The sequence below is a fragment of the Suricata suricatta genome, chromosome 2, assembly GCF_006229205.1.
Source record: "Suricata suricatta isolate VVHF042 chromosome 2, meerkat_22Aug2017_6uvM2_HiC, whole genome shotgun sequence".
NCBI classification, from domain to species: domain Eukaryota; kingdom Metazoa; phylum Chordata; class Mammalia; order Carnivora; family Herpestidae; genus Suricata; species Suricata suricatta.
In genome coordinates, this window is record NC_043701.1 from 12,698,387 (window position 1) to 12,704,386 (window position 6,000).

Here is a 6,000-nt window from a genome sequence, read left to right on the forward strand (position 1 = left end):
AGGGAGAAATGGGCCTTGAGCGGTGGGCGGGGTCTTGGCAGACAGGCTGCACTTGCCAAGCGCTCCCTCCCTTCCCGCCAGGGCTGACCAGGCTCCCTAGGAAGTCCAGTGCAGGAAGAAGCTGCTGGCGATGTCCTGTCCCTTCCCCTCTAAGCCAGCTGGTGGGGGCTCAGCGTTCCCTGCACGTGGGGGCTACAGGACGGAGAGCCACACTTCCTGCTCTCAGACTGAGCCCCTGAGCAGGCCTCTTCAGCTTCTGTGCACCCCAGGTCAGCCTAGCTTTCTGGGTCCGCCCTTTCCCCGTTCCATGCCTCGCTGACCCCACCACGCAAAGTTGATGTGGGTACAGCCAGAAGGGCTGTCTGGAAAGGCAACATTGTTAGTGGAAGGGAGGGGGCAGAGATGCTGTCACGTGTCAGCCTCTAGATCAGGGCAGCTTCCTCCTGACTCTCTCCCCTGTCCTCCAGGGCATTCCCACCATCCTCACACTCCCTCCTTGGGGTCCAGCCTTCTTACCTCCTCCTGTAAGGAGTCCTTGACTCCTTCCACCCTGCCCCAGCCCCACCAGCCTGCTGCCCCCTGTCCACCTCTGTGGTTTGTGCGAAGCCCATCTATCAGCCCCATCAACAGCCCCATCTCCAGCCCCGGCCCCACCAAGGGGGCTCCAAACAAAAGCAAGCCATCTGCCCAGCCTCTGCCCCCAGGGGCTTGCCAGGAGGGCCCCATGGGCACTCTTCTCTCTCAGAGGGAGACTGAGGGTAGAGGTGAAGGCACCTGACAGCTAACTACATCCATACCTATGGGAGTACGGGGCGACTTTGCCTCATCCCTACAAATCCAGCATATTTCTGCTCACAATGAGGGCACCCCGCCCGCTCTGTTCCTCTCTCACTCCAGTCACCCCCATCAGGAGCTAGGCAGATCCTACACAGTCAGGCTAGAGAATCCCTGGCCTTCTCCCCTAGGCAGAGGGATTTGGTCCACACTCCCTGACCAGACACTGAGGAGGAGACCTTGGCAGCCCCCCCGCCCAGGAGCTGGCTGGGGGGTGGGGAGGGAGGGGCAAAGGAAAGCAGCTTGAGCAGGAGACAGGGCAGGACCCTGTCACCGAGGCAGAAATCCACCCACGGAGCGCGTTCCTGCTCTACCTGTCCTCCTCTGTCCTCTCTGCCCGACCTGGCATGCCTGCTCCACCGGGTAGAATGCCTGTTACTGTCATGTTTGCGAGCTGCCAGCAACCCTTATCATCATGCCACGCTATAGATGGCTCTGACCACCACGGGGTCCGAGGAAGCTTCACAGAGAGCATTACTTGATCACAGCACTCAGACGTGCACCCCACTTCCCAAGCCGTGCCCCCACTTTCGTGCTCGGGCATCCACCGCCAGTTTGAGGTGGGCAGGCACCATCTTGCCAGGTGCACAGGCACCACTGCTTATCCTGTGATCTAACTACCCAGGTCGTCCTGCCACCTGTCTCAGCCCCTCTTCCCCAGCCGCCACCCCAGTCCCCGGAGTGAGCCAGGCATGGGCCGCCTCCTGTTTGGAGAAGAGCACCCCCTTGACGTGTGAGTCCATTTGGACCGACTCCTGGAAGCGCTGCATCCATTCTCCACTGCAGTCAAGGGCAGGAGGCGGCGGGAGCGGGGAAGGAGAGCTCAGGGTATTTTTGGAGAAAAGTAGATTTACACCCCCCTTAAGCAGATCAGGAAATTTTGCTCTATGCCCCTGTCCACTGGCAGGAAACCACTGGCTCCCTTTCCAGTACATGATGGGTTTCTGAAATCTTGGCCCCTTTGGCAGCACTAGAGATGGACAGCAGTGCTGAAGCCACCTGGCCCTTCCCGCTGCACTTGGCCTTGCTCATGGGGAGGCCTTACTGAGCCTCAGCCCCTGCAGATCCATGGGAGCAAAGGTACTGCTTGGGGGGTTAAGTGGACAATGTGTTCGGTAAGGTGAGCCCCCCTGGGCCAGGAATGGAAAACAGGGCTGGGTGGGAAAAGGAAATGCAAATCGGAGAGAGAGAGAAGGCTATCACGGTTGGAGGAGGAAAGCAAAGTGTTTAACTTATAGGAAAAGGCAGAAGGGCAGGGATATGGGAAAATAATTTCTCTTGTAAAAGTCCGGAGACAAGTAACGGTCATCTTGTCCCAGGTCCAGGAGGGGCCTGGGCCCTCTAGCACGGATTAGGTGCACCTTGTCAGCAAAAGCTGAGGGCCGTACTAAGTTGCTGTCTGGAAAAGCTGGATGAAGACCAGAGGTCGGGCCTGAGCATTTCCACCAACCGGGAGGATTTTTAATGTCACCCCACAAGTCTGACTTTGCCAGAGCCGTGTATGTGTGTTTGGTTATTTCATTCTCAGATCCCGTGGTAATTCAGGGCAGCTGCATCAACAACTTGCAAATACAGGACAAGAAAGAGTCCTATTTTACAGACAGGGAAAGCAAGATCCAAAAAAGTTTATTTATTTATTTTGAGAGAGAGAGGTGGGGGGAGAGAAAATCCCAAGCAGGCTCCGAGCTGTCAGCACAGAGCCTCACGTGGGGCTCGGTCCCATAAACCAAGAGATTATGACCAAAGCCAAAATGAAGAGTTGCGTGCTCAACCGACTGAGCCACCCAGGCGCCCCTAAAGAAGTCAAATAATTTATTGACAAACCAGTGAAGTAAAGGAAGAGCAAACTGTGTGGAAAAGAAAATTAGCAACGCAGTTCAAGACCTCCGGGGTTGTCATGAAGATGGAACAAACACACGGAGCGTTTCTTCTTCCCAAATAAAGTGAGAACTATAGGTCTGGGATTTCCCCCCGCCGAAGATGGGAATCCACAAGGAAGGGAAAAGAGGAAAGGCGATGACCTCAACACAGGACTGGCAGCAGCAAAGTGGGTGGACGGTGTGCTTGTCTGGAGCCAAACTAGGGGCAGCAGCACTGAAGCTGAAAACCAACCTGCGGAGTTCCCCAAAGTCTTGTGAACTGGAACCCACAGGTTCTTTTGGATCCGACAGTTAGTTACCCACAGGGGAGGACCATAAATAAAACCAGGGTTTGGTGGAAATTGTTTGAAATTAAACTAGGACCCTAGACCCTCTCATCCATTTTGCAACACTAGGGTACTTCCCTTCCCTTCCCTTCCCTTTCCCTCCAGCGGGGGTACTTAGCACTGGCGGTTGACAAGCTCAGGGAAGGTCATTCCACACAGGCGATGAAGTGATTATTCACATACGGAATGCTGAGTCCTTGCCCTTGGGGTGCAAGCCCCCTTCCCGGAAGCTGACTGCCTGGCCTCTGCCGTCCAGCCTGGGGGCTGGGAGACACCTTTTCAGTGACAATCAGCACAGGAGAAAAGACCTAGACACTTAGCACTGGAGGAGCCCCACAGGCAGCCCCGCCCACCTCTCTACACGGGAGCTTCCCATTGACAAGCCCGCCACCTACTGACCCAGCACCCCTACCGACATAGAACCTCGGAGCAAGAGAACTTTTGGAAATAGGCTGCACAGAGAAGAGGCAATAATTCAAAACTATAATTAATATTCCCAGCAAGGTAAAACATGAAATGTATTTTGCCTCCTTGAAATAAGAACAGAAGTCCACTGAAAAGAACTATCTGGAGAACACAACTAACGCCTTAAAATAATGGAATCAAAGTCACTGAAATTTTTATTATAAAATCAATTCTAACTTATGTATTACCAACCCTGTCATGTTCCTAAAAAAGATTCAAGGGCTTATAAAATACACACAGTGCAACCAGGATAAAAATAATTAATGAGAATGAAGGAAACAGAAAATAAAGACAAGGAAGATGAGGCCAGGAATCACATTCATATGCAAAATTTGGTCCAAGAGGTCCTCAGGAAGGACTCCCAGTACCTCAATTTAAAGGCAATACTATGACTTCCATTGTCTTTACATCTTTGTTGCTTTCTGTTTGCACCTGAATAAATCCCAAGGGCCACTCTGCCTGTGGAATGACCCACGTGAGGACGGCCCCCTTCCTGCCCTTCTGTATTAACTTACTTGCCAATTTTATCTCCTGGGAAGTAAGAGATTGTCTTTTTTTTCTTCTTTTTTTAATGTTTATGTTAGAGAGAGACACACACAGAATCCGAAGCAGGCTCCAGGCTTTGAGCTGTCAGCACAGAGCCCGATGCGGGGCTCGAACTCACGAAGCGCAAGACCATGATCTGAGCTGAAGCCGGACTCTTAACCGACTGAGCCACCCAGGCGCCGCAGAAACGGTCTTTCTCATTCTCCGTGACTGCTCACAGTTTCACAAGCAGTGCCCTGCACCCAGGAACTTATGTAGCTTGTATTTCGCTCCCCATTTCTTCCTGCCTTTTTAGAAAAGCAAGAAAAGAGGACACACCCCATTCAGGTATCTGAAGCCTTGTGAAAATATTGTGCGGGGTTGGCCTAGGAATTGATCCCCTTAAAGAAGCCGGGATGATTAACTGGACTCTGGGGGCCAAAGGGGCAGATAATGAAAAGCCATCTCATGAATCCATGAGCCCGCTGCCTGTATTCCGTGATCCTAACGTTTAACGTTCTAAGTCTTGGAATGAGAAAGGTGCATTCTAAACTTTTAAGAAAAAGAATCGAGTTCAGTGCTGCAGAAAGGGTGTGTGGGAGGGGGCAGGTAATGAGGGGGGATGGAGGACAAAAGCCAGGAGAACCATTAACTAGAACCAGAAAAAGCAGCTCTCCCTCACAGAAAAATTTTGATTTTGAAGTTTTACACTCCTATTAACATTTAAATTGAAAGGTATTGCTTGCAACTCTACGTGGGAAACCAGGATATCTGCATTTAAATAAATACCACTTAGAGATGGAAAATATATATGGGTGCCGAATATCTTTCTATTTGCTCTTTAAAGACCGTGCGCAGAAAAATGATGATGATTGTAATTTTTTTTCTCATTAAAGAAAGAAATGGTGAGGGTAAGTATGTGTCAGGGGGAGAATGTTGTATTTATGGCTCCAGAGACCTGGGTGTGGAGTGAGCAGCAAGGCCAGGGTCCTCTGCGGGCCACATGGGCTGAGCCTTGTTTGCCGCAGGCTCTCCCTTCTGCAAGGTATGACATGGCCCAGCTGCAAGGGCGGAAGAGGGTGGGTTGCTAGACATCCATTCATGAATTCATCAGTCCCTTGGGGTTCAAGGTCACAGAAATTGGAAGGTAAAGCAAGATGGTGAGGCCAAAACTCAAGTGTTTTTGCCCCAAGGGATCAGTCTGGGGGGAGGGAGAGGGAGAGAGAGGGAGAGAGAGGGAGAGAGAGAGAGAGAGAGAGAAAACAGCAAGAGAGAGAAACTGCAATGAACATGCCAGCCATGGGATTAACTCAGGACCCGTGGATTCCAATGAGAAGGAAGATTCAAGGAACTAATTACTTCCCAGCAGCCATCTCTGAAGTGGGGGGGGGGTGTCTGGCTGAGGAGAACCACTCGGAGATGTGACAGCTGGGGAAGGAAGCACGGACGCTTGGAACCAGGCCGCCTGGATCCGGATACTGCCCTGCCGCGTCCTGGCCGTACATGGAGCAGGTTAGCCTATCTCACTGGATCGCCACCTCCACATTAGTGAGCAGAGGTTAGGACAGAACTTACTTTTAATCCTTTAAGAGGATTAAATCAGTTAATATGTGTCAACTGCTTAGAACAGAACCTGCCGAAACACTGGAGCGACACAGATATGGATGGACAGGAACAGAGAACGTCACTTAGAGTGGCCTTTCTCTTTTCATGCTCCCTGTCTCTTGCATTTGTGGTACATAAGCCTAAAATGGGCTGAGTAACAAGTTGAGGGCGGGTGAGTCCCTAATTAAAGACTGAGTACCCAGAGGGAACAGCCTTCTGGAATCTGTTCTTCTGCCTCTCGGTACCTAGAAAAGCTGAGGTGAAGGCTTTCTTACTTTTTTTTTTTAACTAAAAACTTTTTTTAAATGTTTATTTACTTTGGAGAGAGCGTGAGAGAGTGAGTAGGGGAGGGGCAGAGAGAGAGA

At 51.4% G+C, this 6,000-nt stretch overlaps 1 protein-coding gene across 1 annotated transcript in view; it reads right to left on the minus strand.

The window, feature by feature from the left end:
* TMEM178B (transmembrane protein 178B) overlaps positions 1 to 6,000 on the minus strand; it is a 346,410-nt gene that overhangs the window by 31,749 nt on the left and 308,661 nt on the right. The gene's annotated exons all lie outside the window — the stretch shown is intronic.